Raw genomic sequence first — 15,642 nt, forward strand, 5'->3', positions numbered from 1 at the left:
GTTATTTATGACTTATGAATAAGACCTCTGTTTGCAAAAAAAAACCCAAAAACCAACAATCCTAGCTTGTCTGGCAACAAGCCTGCAATTATTCAGAGCTCATGTGGGTGTGGTGAATCAGTGAAGCATAGTCCCTGTATTTATTTAACAAATAAGTACACCTCTAGCATATTTGGCTGCCAACTCACAATAATAATGAAGTTTGCTTCTGAACTAACTCATCTTGCCTAAGGAAAGGCAAAAAACCAGATCAAACATCCTTAAATCAAGCTGCCCTTGCACATTTTCCAATTTGCCCTTATTTCAAACTTTGAGTTCCAGCAACTTTGGGAAAAATGCCTCACACCATTCTGTGTATAAAGATGTAATCTTTGAACAAATCTGGTGGTTTTAGTTCCAGGTGAGCTACTTTTAACACCAAGTAGTTGGAACCCTGTGGGCAGTAACCACATGGCTCTGGAAGGCACACCATAGAGATTTTGAAATTGCAAGAATATGAAGAGCATTAGATTTTGAATTTTTTGGATTCTGGAGTCCAATAACTACTCTCTTTGTCTCCTACAAAATTCCTCCTTCAACATACCTATTTTTAGTCACTCAGCTTCAGTCATGGGGGTGGGAGGTAATGTTCTAATATTCCTGGTCAACCTTACTCCATAATGAATCAGAGATGTTCTTCTTAAAACATAAAAAACATTTGCAAAATGTAACTACACTCAGATATAGAAAAGAGCTGCCTTATTTGTTTTACCAAGCCAGACATGCCATTTGCAGAATGTGCTCACACATGTATGTTGAGAGGTTGTGCAAAAATTATCAGTGACATGAGTGCAAGTATTGCTTCAGCAAGTTTTTGTGCCTCAAAGCATGTGTTGCTGCAGTTCACCAAATTCTGGATACATTACATTTGATAGGGAGAATTTCCACACAGACCATCAAATCACAGAATTGCCTGGGTTAGAAAGCACCTTGAAGATCACTTAGTTCCCAACTTACCTGCCCTGGGCAAGGACAACTTTCATTAGGTTGCTCAGAGTTCCAGCCAACTTAACTTTGAACACTTCCTGGGATGGAGCATCCACAGCTTTTCTGGGAAACCAGTTCCAGTACCTCACCAAACTCACAGCAAAGAATATGTTCTGCATAAATAATCAAAACCTGCTCTCTTTCAATTAAAACCATTCCCCCTTGTCTGTCACTATGTGCCCTTGTTGAGGATAGAACCATTCATCAGATTACTGATAATGCCTACAGAGGTGTGAGGGGAGGAGTTCTGGAAAAGTTGCCCACAAGTTGCCCATATTGTGGCAATACCTCCTCCAGAGCCCCAAATATTTTTTTAGTATATGTTAAGAAGGAAAGTATTTTGAAACATTCAGAAGTCACACCTCTTGAGTCTTACCCTTATCTCAGGTAACACTTATGGTAAAAAATGCATTACCTGTGGTGGGAATTACAGCTCAGATTTGCAGTCATTGTCAGATAAAGTTTCTGTAGTTCAATGATGTAACCACTTGTAGTTGTTTCCCTGCCCCACTGCTGTGGTCACACATAAAGACCAATGCTGTGGCTCAATCTGAGAATTTGACCTCTGCTTCAGAAAGTTGTGATTGGATGTGATGACACAAACGGCTGGAGCCTGTCCTGCTCTCTCAGCAATCAGTGTTCCCACAGAAGCAGAGCTAGCAGAACAGGTCCTCTGCTGAACTGCCCCATTCACCACTCAAAGTTCAGTCAATCATTACTGGCATGAACTGAGCAAGGCTGGCTGAGGAGCAAGCACAGCATCTGTGCTTGGAGGGAGGGATGCTCTGCAGGGAAGGAGAGAGCAGGCAGCTGAAGCTAGGGCCAGCTTCAACAGGGGACATTGCTTGGGCTCAGGGGAATGATGAATTTGGGCTCCCAAGGTCACACCCAGCCCAGATATCACAGTGGGGACTGCTGGTCTATGTTTGCAGCAGATTATTTCTCTTGGCACAGCAGTGTGATAGCTCTCCTGTGTAATCTTTTCCATTGTTTTTCTTAAAGTTTGCTGCTGGAATAGGAAAGGTCACAACGTATTATCAGGCACAGACAGGACTTGAGAATTAAGAGTGTTTGTAAGTAAGTTAGAGAATGTACTCTGTATCAGAATTCATCTTGGTGAAGTCTGAGATTGTGTCTATCAAATGCCTCCTTTTTGTATTTTTTTTTTGTCTTGAGGTATATATATATGTTTTGCTCTCAAAGGCTGACAAATGTTGGTCTCAGACTGTTTGAAACTTTATCCATTGCCAGCATGCCAACATCATCAGAGTATCCTTCATTCTAACCTCCTGCTGTTTATAGTATTGCTGGAAATACATGTCTACAAAGTCACCTTAGAGACATATATTATTGCCTCTCCAGGTTCAGTTTGAGTTTTAATGCAGATAGGACTTTAGTTCTGCTTTTAAGAGCTGATTTCAAATTAGGACTTTACTTCCCTAACTATTTCAGTTTAAGTCTCTCCAAGGGATCCATCATTGTGAGAAAGCTGCTTAAAGTATTTAAAGATAAGATTTATTGTACCCAAGGCAGCTATGCTTTCCTTGTTCTCTTTCTGCACGGTGCCTGTCTGGCATTTTATTACACTTCTTTATTCCTTATTATCTTCTTCCTTTACTCCATCTCCTGTAACTGAAATGGATATCAGGTACAGCACAAACAGCAAGGCAATGCAGAGTAGCTGGCATTTCTGGGATTTCTATCTCCTCTTGCCTCTCCACGTGTTATTTCAACATGGAAGAGTGTTCAGAGTGCCACTGAGAGTCATGTTCGTTCCAATGCTCATCCTCACAGACCCCAGTTGTGCAATGGTCATTGCCAAGGCTGGAGCACATCTTCAGGACACTCTGCCAGCTCCAGCAGGCAGCACAGCCCATCTGCCCAGTGATCATTCACAGCTGCGATGTTTGCTGTGAACAGAGTTGCTAGAGCAAGAGCTGGGCTGTCCAGTCCCATAGGTGAATGGGTTAAGTGATTCCAAATCTTCCTTTTTTTTTTTCAATTTTTCTTCTCTTTTTTCCTGAGATATTGCAGGTAGCACAGATACATTTGAGAGGTAATGTGATAAAAATTCTAATAAGATAAACCCACTGAACAATACCGTCCTGAGTGGAAAACAACTGGCCATTGTTCCAGCTTCCTCCTCTGCTTTCTTATCTTGTGTGAAAAATACCTGTGGTTCTCAGAGCACAAACATGAAGGATAGAGTGTGGCCAAGTCTGCAGCACAGACTTCTGCTTGGCAAAGATACATCTGCCAAAGGTGTGAAGAACAGTGCTCCCTGACAGACACAACAGTGCTGGTCAAGAGCTCCTACACAGGTATGGCTATATCAACAAACCTGCACTTGCTCTGATTTTAACCACAGAGTTTCTGACTCAAATTGGTGTGTATTAGTGCTTTGAAGCACTGGTATTATGACTGGGTTTACCAGGACTTGTTGTGAGGCTGTCACCCCAGTGTAGTGCCACCAGAGTGTGAGGCTGTTGACTCCTGCACCAGGCCTGGGAATGGACTTGGGGGGACACTGGTCTCCAGCTCCCCTACTTCTCTTTTTGATCTTTGGAGAGAAAGCATTTGTGTCTGTACTGTGTAAACATCTGTGGGAGTGAAGACAGGCAAGACCTGTGTGAGAAACTGAGATGGTACCAAAACCAGGCTGTGATTCCAAGTCTGTACATCCTCCTCCTTGACAGAGTGCACTGGCATGTGTGGGGCCACACACTCACATTGGGGTGACTGGCTCACAGGTGTGCAAAGCCTAGTCCTTGCTCTCACAGGTCTCACCAGCTGCCAGCAATGTCCCTTCATTCCATAGAAGCTACTTATTTTTTCCACTTCTCTTCAACTGCAGCCCAAGAGAGTGTTGTTCAGCATGAAATGCATCAGCCATGTGGCAGGCACAAATCCCAGACATCTGTGGAGACAAGTGGAACAGAAAAACCTTCTGTGAAGGCACTGGAAAAATATTTATATCTTTAGCTGTAGTGCAAAAAAAAGAGGGGAAAAAAGTAGTAACTACAGTTATGACAAAATTCAGGTCTGAACTTCTTGCTCAGACTTCTTGCATGTCTGTCTGAACTCCTAGGCCTATAGCTGGAGCCTGTGAGTGAGCATATTATACATGTAAGATTCCCATGTATAGCCAAAAATTAAAGAGCTCTATCTCTTGCTTCTAAATTGTGTTATTTTCATAACATCTTTAAGCATAACATTTTTAAGCTACTTTTATATCAGTTATGTCCTGCAGCTGCATTTGGGAAGAGGCCATGTGTAACCAAGGAGGGAATTTGTAGGGAATATAAATATATGGAGTATTCATTTACACCTGTACACAGCATGTACCCTGTACATTTACAGTACACACAGATGGGAGAACTGTGGATGCTGAGGGGCTGCTATAAGGTGTAACCTGGAGTCCCTGCAATGACCACTGCAATGGCTTTGCAGTGTTTTCTTCACTGCCTGTCAGGAGGGACTGGGGGCAGTGCTGGTTTCAGGGATGCAGAGCTGTAGCACTGCCAGTTGTACCTGTACCATCAGATCTCATTTCAGCCTCCCCAGCTCTTCCCACTCTGCCCATGGCACAGGTCCCCATGTCAGCCCCTTACAGTCCCTGCAGCAGGATGGGTCTCCAGTTCCCCTCAGTCCTGCCCTGCCTGGCCATCAGACATCCCTAGACATAACAGGACAGTTAAAACTCAGAGCCAAGTTTCACACCTCACTTGGCTCCTCTAGACAAGTACATTCAGATTCTGCTCTCATCCTCCTCTCGCTCCTGACTGAGCATCTGCACCACTTCAAATGCTGGATTCACAGCATGTGGTACACCAGCCCTGGAACCTAACTGGCTCAGAAACTGTTCTGACCAAAGCCTCATTATTTTTTACTCTTTGGTATTTGAAAAGTTATCACGATGTGGCTAACAGGAGCCTTCACACCTCTCAGATGATGATAAATTGAGATAACCCCAATACAAATAACTGTCATTTTAACAAATATATTAATTCAGTGAGGCTCAAAGGACTTAGATTTAAATGCCCAGAGGATTGAAAATTCTGTGTTTCAATACACTGTGTAGGTCTGGGAAGGCTCTTCGGAAGTATCACAGATAACAGGAGTTCAATTTTAGGCAAAGGGAACCAAAGTTTCAGTATCACAAATTAGTCATCTTGTCTATTATTTGATCATATCCAAGGAAAATTAGAAAGTTCTTGGGATATTTTTATTATGTGTAGTTTTGTCTGCTTTCTGTTATGAAATTTCAGCTTCAGTTGTGCTACATCAACCCTGGTGCAATGTTTCAGCTCATCTGCCTCCACTGTGAGCCTATGAGCACTCTTCAGGCAAACTCTAAGCCCAAAATGCATGGAGTTGAGCTGTTGGGCATCTCCAGACTGTGCCAGTCAGTTCCAGGGCAGAAAACAGCCCTGAGCATCCCTAATTTACCAGAAAAGCTACAGCCCTCAAGTCTTCACTGGCCTCTCTGCCATCAGTGAGATTTCCACAGTCTGAGCCAGGCAGGCTTCACCAGGGGATATCCCACAGTAGTGCCAAAGGCTCTCACACTCAGCTCACTTGGGATGCCTCAGTGTTCTGCTGGCAGGGTATCAGTGCCAAGAGCGCTGCTCCGACCGCACGTAGCCCTGACCTCACCAAACAGGTGCTTGCACTGGAGGCTTTCACCTGAGGCTTTGGAGAACAAACAAAAGAAGGGCAACAGAAAACTGTGAAACCTCTCCATTAAATAGAATCCATAGTTTAAGACTTACCTTTTGTTGTCAGGCAAGGAGAGGTTTACTTCTGTGTTGAATGCAAAGAGGGTTTGGGACAGGAGTGTTGTTTGCAGATATTTGCCATGTTCCTGGTGGTCAAACCACAGGTGTTTCTTTTATTCATTAGAGCTTACTTACAACTCTACTTTAGTATGTGAATACATAAATAATATGCAGACCGTAGCCTGGGCTCAGCAAAACAGATATTCTCTCCAGCACAGCCAAACACAATTGTGACTCTCTTCAGCTCCACTGATAAAGTATGAATCACAATGAGCATCACAAAATACCTACCTTGATGTTTGTGAGCTTTGTGACTACAGAAAGAAAGTTATATTCCACCTCTGCAGAATCTAAACTTTATACAAAAATCTTTAAAAAGCAATTGACACTAGATTTTGAAACTTCATAATAATTTAAAAACATAATTTGATAAAGTTTTCAAAAATACTGAAAACAAGGTACAAATGAAATATTTTATATAAGGTGAAATTCATGGTTTAAAGTGCTATCATACCCCCAAGCATCCTTCAGCTTCAGGCCTGTAACAATTGCTCTACACATTTTATCCTCCATGCATTTCCTTCCTGCACAGCAGCATCCCTGGTCTGATTGTGTGGAGCAGGGCCAGCTGCAAGATGTTTGTCACTCTTCTGCACCTCATTTTTCATATTAATTCAGCCCCCAGTGTGTCATGTGATGCAATACTCATACTGACACAGGCAGTACCATCCCTGTGTCACGAGAGACCCAGCACCTGACTGAGCCTGAAAATTCCCAACACTGGAGTGTGATACTGGTCAGGCTCCTGGAAAGCCTTCCACCTCCTCTGTGGCCTTCCTTCCATCCTCACAAAAGCCCAGGAAAGTGTACAAAACAGCTGAAGGACAATCTTCTTGCTTTCTCAATCAGTAAGATTATCCATCCTCTAGGCATCACCAGTTCTTTAGCCATCTAAAACTGTGGTGTTAATCTAGTTATCTGAGTTTCATCCAGTCAGTGGAGACAACATTAAAAGCACCTCAAAGGGACAGTTCTTCCTATATATGCTAGACATCTGTTTTGACAGAATCAGTTGCCCTCTGAAGGAGGTTTTTGTCTTCATTGATTAAAAAGACAGACAAGTAGCACAGACCAAGTTCTTAACTGTTAGAGAACAAAAGCTGAGCAGATCTTATCCCTGATCATATATTTTCTTACCTGAAGGAAGAAGAAAAGAAGACTCCCTATAAAGATGAAAACTCTGAGCTATGATAAAAAAAGCAAAATTGCAAAGATAAATCTGTTTGCTGCCAGTGGTGGACCAACCAAATCACTAGCAGGCATAGCTGGGTAGTACCAGGTGGGGATTGAGCAAGTCCAGTCCCTTTAATTGTATCACATACCCTGGAAGTGAAATCTCAGAGGTAGGTGATTGCATCAGGATCACTGGGATGATTTACAGCCAAGGTAACAAGAGCTTTCTCTCATTACTTCATTTTTATGGCAATTATAGACAACTTCTTACATTAATCATTAAAAAAAAAAAATGGAAAAGCAATTTGTGATTTAGGAAAGGCTTTTAAGCTGGCACAGACAATTCATCACACACTGGTATGACAGCACTGAAATGGGAGAAGCAGGACAGAGATCACTGCAAGTCTCATTGCAAGAGCCTGCTACCACATCAGCTGGGATTGCTGTAGCCACTACACTGTCAATACTCTGGTGATAATAGCCTCTCATGCATGGATGAGGATGTGTAAAAACAACATTTGCTTTCTAGAGCCATGTTGAGGAATCTGGTCAGATGTTCCTACTCCAGGAGGGCAATCATCCTGTGCCAACAAACCCTACAGGTCTTGCAGTCCTAGAGAGAAATTCTGGACAGCAGAATAAGGGCTTTGGCAATAGTCACAAAATCTATCACTCATGTAGGACATCTGCTAAGAGGACAGGTCAAGCTTGTTCACTCAGGTGAGGAATAGTCTGAAACAAGCCTGTGATGGATCCCCACTCTCCTTCTCCTCAGGGCCATGAGAACCTTTGGCAATCTCTTCACAAAAGCTGGGTACAGGGAAGGGATGGAATTCCTGCATCAGGGCCAAGGTGTTCTTTGCTTTTTCATCCCTTACAGGATGGCAAATATAAATGGAATATGACAGTAGAATAATTATGACAGTAGAATAATTATGACAGTAGAATTATTTGCAGTCCTTTGTGTTTGAATCAGTATAGCAAATTCACTGAAAATAAAAATTGTCAAGAGAAAGAGGGTCCATCACGGGTAGGAGTGATGGAGCTGGAGACACACTCTTGGAAGGAAGAGCTCCATGTTAAGGAGTTAAAGGGAGACAGCCTGTGGCTTATAGGAAACCCAGAGTGGGCAGGGACAACCCTGTGGGACTGTGCCAATGGGTAATCAACACTAGGGAAAGGACAGCTCTGAGGGACTGTGGCCAACAGGAAAAACTGTAAGAGGCATGAAGGACAGAGGAAAAACAGCAAGAATGACAGACACCCAAAGAAATACCAGTAAGGAGCGTGGAAAGGCAGGCAGCAGACTAAATTTATTGTGTATATGGCCCCAACCTCTGGGATTATTCAGTGTAATCCACGTTAAAAACAGGGGGAAGTGAGACTAGGGAGAATGGAGGAAAGGTGTTCTGCTGAATAGTGCCTGGGGAAGAAGAGTCAAGAAAGTTGCTTACCCAAGTGTTTGCTTAATTGTTCATGGTTTCTTTTTCACAACACCCAAATCAGTGATTAGAAGCTTCTGTTAATTGGCAATAAAGTAAAGTAAGTGAAAGTTCCCTGAGTTGAGCCTGTTTTGCCAGAAACACCACACACTCTGCATTTTGTTCCTTTGCCTCTTTCACCTTTTGCAAATAATCTTGTGCTCACTGCCCTGGTGACACCAGAGGACCAGTTTTTCCACAGATCCACCTCCTTTCTACCCTCTCTTGCATCTTATCTCCTCATCCATATTTAGTCTTTGTTCCTCTGGCCTGATCAGCTCAGGCTAACAAAAGACAAAGCCACAGCAGGAGTCTGGTGAGCAAAGAGCACCTGGACACGCTCAACAAAAGAGGGCAGCTTCATCTCTGTGCCCATGTTGTGAACCCAGCCAGCTCCAACAAAGGACAGTTTGGGACTGAGGGCAGCTTGTGGCTTCCTGTTGATGACTGACAAGCTATTGGAGCCCAGGAGAAAATCAGCATGATGCATTCTTCTGAATTGAGGCGTAACATTCAAGTAATACAAACAGTATTAAATACAAATAGGAAGGAAATTGTTTGCAATACTCTATTTGCCTATGGCATTTCTTCTTACATTTTTCACAAACAATTTCAGTATATTAGACTCCTGCTGAATGTAATAAACTTCTGAACAATTTTGGCCTTTCTGCTCAAGAAATATTTGATAGCTTTACCCTGAAGGTGCTTGAATATTCAAACCTGCTCTTTATTTCCCATTTGAATTTACCTGCCTGCCTCTTCCATTGCAGCTCACCCGCCACTCTGTTCAGAAACTGGGGAAAAAACCTTCATATGGTGTAAAATGCAGCATTGTCTCTTTGCTGTTTAACCAGAGGAAAGCACTACACTGCACTGTTGTTATTCAGACAAGAAACAGAACAAGCAAGAAACAGTGGAATGGAATAAAGGGCAAGCAATGGATTTCACCAATATGCAGAAGGTCAGCACAAGTCTTATATATTAGTTACAGGCTGAGTGAGAAAGAGTCTGCAATCTGTTTGTGATCCAGGTAGCTTTGTGCTGGCATTTACACCCTTAAAGCCTCTGCCCTTGGGAGGAGCGACCCCTTCCTTGTGAAAGGCCACTGGTTCCCCCTGCCTGGTGAGGGTGGTGGGTGCCCATCCCTGCTGGGATCTGCATGGAAAGGCAGGGAATGAGGAGCAGAGCTGCTGAGTCCAGTAGTGAGATCTGTTGAAAGATATGAGCAGCCTGAGGGTAAGGAGACGCTGAGAGAGACAAGAAAACTCCTAGGGAGTGGTCGAGCTAAACTAACAAAATTCTTTCCCATGCACATGCCTAATACTTAAAATAATAAAAACACCTTTTGGGGACTACTGAGCCATGGGAAAGCCAAACAAAATCTGTTTTGGATTTACTTTAGTCAGCAGCTCAGGAATATCAGAGACCCTGCTACATGAACTGGATACTTAAATACTACAAAATTCCAGAGAGTGCGATAGAGATGGACTTTTATTTGCCAAGAGGGGATGTGCTTGTGCAATGTTCTCAGCACCAGTGCATTTACCCTCACCAATGGAGTAGTGCTTTTCCCAGAACTGGTGGGATTGCCTCCTTTACCCAGCCCTTCAGCCCAGTGCTGAATCCTTTAATAATGACTTGGCCATAAAGCAAACAGCTCAGCTATGGACCAGCCCAATCTCTCCATGCAGAGAAATGCTGTGACATTTACACTCACAGTTAAGCAATGCAGCCTCTATATTTTGCATTAAATTTTGTTTCTAAATTTCAATGGGCTTTCTCCAGGCATTTCTCCCAGTCCCTGCTGGACTTCAGAAATGCAGCAGCTGCAGCAGCCAGCAGCTCCCACTCTGGGGTGGGCTGCATAGTTGGATCAGCTCTGAACAGTAGAAGCTTTTTTTGCAGCAATGCATGGGCAAAAAGGCCATGGTGAGCAGAAGGACCTCGAGCAGAAAGCCCCAGTGTGTTTTCCCAGTCACTGGGGAAAATTGCTCATCAGAAAGGTACTGTGTGTAGAAAATGTGTTCTTTAGTATGTTTGCTTCTCATTTGGTCTAGGATCAAATTTTGTCTGATGGTAGAACTTAGGCAGATGTCTTCAGGCATTCTTTTTTTTAATGCAATTGTATGCTGGCTCTTTGAAAGACACCACATTTTTGCTGATTGTGGCTTAGGTGGTGGAGAAATCCCTATGGAGATACAGTGTGGGACTGGCAGATGGACACTTTGGCCTCTACCTGCACTTTGAACAGGATAAATTTTTGAGAGTGAAGGTGATTAGGGGGCAGAAAATCTGGAAGACTGGCTCTCCTTCCATGCTGTTTGTCCCTTTGCTTTGGGGAGTGCCATGAACACTGCAAGATACTCTTTGTGTCTGCCTTTACCCTGGGAAAACAATCAGGCACAGTGGGGAACATGATATGGAGACATCTGAAACTGTTAACTCAAATTCAGCACAGTGTAAATATTGCTGGACTGCTCCCAGACTTGTTGCAGGACATCTGTGCACTGCTGCACACAGCCAGGGCTTGGCCTCTCATTGCTCAGGAATCTTTGCATCATGGGGAAGGCAGCCTGCAAAGATGAGCAACCACTCAGCTGAGGATCAACTGGATGAAGAGATTGTCAGAAGGAGAGGAACAATAGCAGTATTCAGTCATGACCAACATGGTTTGAAAGCACTGAACTAGAGATGTAAGGGATTTGCTACAGATATGTCCCCAGATTTTTCAGGGCCCCAAGAAGAATCCAGGCCATAGCTTGATGATGTTGTAAGTACAGCTTTAGCACTCTGATTAGGTCAAAAATGCTGCATCCTCATGCCAAAAATGCTCTTTTACAAAAAGTAGGAAAGGGTGAAGTAGAAGTAAGCACTGTATCTACTATCCAGCCTACTGATTAAGTGTAACAGTTTTACAGACCTATGGCACAGCAATTTCCCTCCTCGGATGCTGTGTAAAAGTGAGATATAAAGAATCTTCAGAAGAAGGCTTGGGGAGGGGGGAGGAATAGCTGAACTGACAGTGCATAACATCATGTTTACAAAGTAAACAATCTGGGAAGACAAAAGCAAACCTTCTCTCAAATCTTTAGTTAAAAGAGCCTTGTGTACAGCATGCAGCTATTAGCACCAGCACAGCACAGACGAGACAGAGAGATTTGAAACTGATGGTCATTTAAAGAGCTTGCCATGTGGTGCTGCAGCATTAGCTGTCTCTTAAAATCCTGGTTTAGGAACAGACACTATTTACTGGATTACCACCCAAGCCTGTCACCAAATTTATTTCCAGTAGTTGCATCAATAGGCACTGAGTTGCAGGATCTGAGAACCAATGTCAGTGACAGACTGAACCTGCATCCCCAACAGCCATCAAGTACAAAACAACTACACAAACCCTGTCCATCACTTCTCCTAAAGGTGGCTTTTGAACCAGCCACAGGGGGGATTTGGAATACTTCAGTGCAAAAAGATGAGAGCTGCCTCGTGCAACTGCAGCTTGCCTTACATAGGGGATGTTGCAAGTTTTTCTCCACGTAGAAGAAAAAAATCTACAAGTCACTGCTGCACATGTACACCTTGAATAATTAGAGGTCCATGAACAGTGAAATAACTGGGCTCACTAATGCATCCTGCTAAGAGGATCTCTGTTCCTTCTGTTACACCAATGTGCCACACAGACACGGAGGCTGTGCCTTGAATTACTCAATGAAGTTACTGCTTAGCTTCTTTTTAAACAGAGATGAGTCAGGTTTGCCTTTGCTGAAGCCAGCTCTGCCCATAAGTGGGGGCTAAGGTGAGAACTCCACACAGTCTCATATTGATGCACTCTTACTTAGTGAAACCTGAAGCAGGAATTGTCCTCAGTGGCATTTTGCCTTCCTTGGTCTCACTCTTTTTTTTTCTCCCACAAAAGCCATGTGGTGATATCCAGAGCTACTACCTTGTGGTAAATAATCAGACTGCTTTGTTGTGAACAGGGGCACTGGGGGCAGCCAGTTTTGGCACTCTAATAAGAGTAAGGTGGTAATCTGCCTGTGCAGGAAAAATAAGAAGAAGGCTTGAGAAAGGCAGATGGCTGATCATGGCCAGTCAGTGTCCCAGCTGTCCCAGGTGTTAATCTTCCACAGGAGGGCCTGGCCAAGGATGTCTGGGTGCCCTGGTCTAAGAGACTGTAGGAAATTAGACTATAGGCATTCAACACTGAGGCCATTCTTCTCCCAGAATGTGGAAAATTCACTCCTGGATCAGAACACATCCTTGGCTCATTTTATTGGCAAAATACCCTGGAAATGAACCTCGTAGCTCTCACACAAAGGCCCAGAGAGCTTTGGTTTCAGAGGGGTGGGTGAAGGCAGTGGGGCGAGGGGTGGGGGGGATTATGCCTGGCTGTTGTTCTGCTGAAAGTCGGTTTGTTTCTGTCTCATAAAGTATGCAAGAATGTTCCCATGCTCTGCTCGGGCCAGCCCCCAGCAGCATGCTTTGCACATTAGCAGCTGATGCTGGAATGCGGCGTTCCCAGGGCAACTGGGAGCCCCCCATGGGGCACAGCCAGCCCCCACCATTGTGCAGCCCGGGCTGACGCGGCTTTGTTGGGTGAGGTAATGCCGTGTGTATGCAAACCAAGCCAGGGGCACAAATGGCACTTGGAAACTGTTCCATGACTTCAAAGGGCGGGCTGCCTGGCCCCCAGGAAGGCTGCCTCACTGCAGCCTGCATCTCCCTACTGAATTCCACCTCCTCGCCTTCCCTGCTGCTGCTGTCACAGTGAGAGCATCTTGGGCTGCATCATTTGCACAAACCTTCCTGGTATGGTTTAGTGGTACATGGTCAAAAGTTGGGCTTGATGATCTTGGATGGCTTTTCCACTCTTAATGATTATATGATTCTATGAAAGGAAGTGTAACCAACAGGTTGAGAGAGTGTTGTCTACTCCACTCTGGTGAGAGCCTACCTGGAGCACTGCATCCACCTCTGGGGCCCCCAAATGTAAGAAGGATGTGGACCTGTGGGAGTGAGCCCAGGGCAGGACTGTCGTGGTTTAACCCCTGCCAGCAACCAAGCTGCACTAACCACTCTGAAGGAAATTACCCCAGCTGAAACCAGCACACTGGGCCACTAAATCAGTCACAGGGCTGGAGCATCTCTCCTGTGAAGACAGGATCAGAGAGATGGAGCTCTTCAGCATGGAGAAGGGAAGTCTCTGGAGGCACCTTATAGCAGCCTTCCAGTACCCAAAGGTACTTTTTACACAGGTCAAGGGAGAATGGCTTTAAACTGAAAGAAGATATATTAGATAACATCTAAGAAAAACCTTCTCTTTACAAGCAGGTGGTAAAACACTGCAACAGGTTGTCAAGATGCCCCATCTCTGGAAACATCCAAAGTCAGACTGGATAGAGTTCTGTGCAACCTGAAGTAGTTGAAGATGTCCCTGCTCATTTCATGGTTGCTGGACTAGATGTGCTATAAACCTTTCCAACCTGAAATATTCTATTCTACAACAGACCTACCAGAAGTGTGGTAGGAGCTCTGCAGTGGACAGGACTCAGGTGTTGCTATCTGTTTGTCAGCTCAACTTGCTTATCGATGTCTCCCTACATGGACCTCTAGCACACAGTCAGATGGTTTTTTTCAAAATAATTTTATTTCTTGGTGTTGGAGTCCTCTTCAGTATGGGACTGAAAAGAGTGCTGCACTGTAAGAAAGAAGAATGATCTGTCCTCTCAGATCCATATTCCAACCATGGACACAGCTGAATTCTTCTTAGCCACTGCCTTCAATAATTCAACTAATTCTACTACACTGTGTCCTCAAGACATACAGCTTCACATTGATTAGAGACTTAGGATCCAGCGAGCAGTGACTTGATGTAATCTAATGTTGTGAAAATATTAATAAACATTATTCTTGTCCCCAAAGCTTTGCTGCATTCTACAGGTAATGAATATTGAGAGAGGAATTGGAGGTTTGCCACCAGATACAAAAACAGAGAACAATGTTATTGTTACATTTAAAACCCTTTTATTAGATAGCTGTGTAAATTACACACAGAAACAGAACACATCAGGGCATTAAAGGGACAAATCAATTCCTTAACACCACCTTGAGTTTAACAAAAATGTTGGCATCAGACTATTTGCTTGCCAGATTGATTGAGAAACAACAGAAATCTGCCTGTTCTGTGAGCCTAGTTTCTGTTCTCAACAAGAAAGTGGAGGAGGCATTTCAAAGGATATTATAAAAACCTGCAAGTGGAAAATATGCAGCGATCAAAACAATCTTTATGGTATTTTTTGGTTGTGCAACAGCACACCAATATGTAACTACAACTGGGAATGAGAAAACTACTGCCTGGGAACCAAAAGCATCCCAGTTCCACACCTATTTGCAGACTGCAGAGTGCTTTAATTCTGACATCTTGTCCTAGTACATTTTGGCCCAGTTTTTCAAATACACATAGTGTGCCAGAACATGCACACACACATCAGTGACTCAAGTGTTTCATGTTTTGGACCATGTGTCTTCCTATTTGTGTCTTTCACTACCGTGACTGTCAAATTCTCTAACATTTCTCTAGCACTTCTGAGAGGCAGGCAAGTCAAGTGCACCAATGTGTTTTTTACCCAATGCAAAATCAGTAAGCAAAATGGCTGGCACTTTGGTCACTGTCAGTGACAAAACAGGGACAAGAAATCCTCTAGATTCCAGGAGGGTGATGGTCAGTGTTGCTGCCTCAGCTTTCTAGCTCACCTGCCATGCACTGCGGGTGGTTTCATGATCACACAATGCTTCTGATGGGAATGAGAATGCTCTCTGTAAAAAAGATAAAGCAAAACCAAATGAAACCACATTCTTAAAAGCCAAGAAATTCAAAGGCACTCTTTGAGCAACCTTATAATGTGAAAATAAAGATTACTATAAACTATAAAACTGTCCAATGTGTTCTTACCAAAACTGCAGCAGGAGGGCTTCTACATCAGTTATCCAAATAAAGCTGAGTAGAGAAACTTCCTGACCTGCTCTAGTGGGACCCAATTCTGCTTCTCTTCAGCTTATACAAAGCTTCCATTACTTTCAGTGGGAACAGCTTAGCAGTTCTAGCAGAGTGAATGGATGCATTATAA

This window comes from Erithacus rubecula (assembly GCF_903797595.1).
Source record: "Erithacus rubecula genome assembly, chromosome: 2".
In the NCBI taxonomy this organism is placed as follows: Eukaryota; Metazoa; Chordata; class Aves; order Passeriformes; family Muscicapidae; genus Erithacus; species Erithacus rubecula.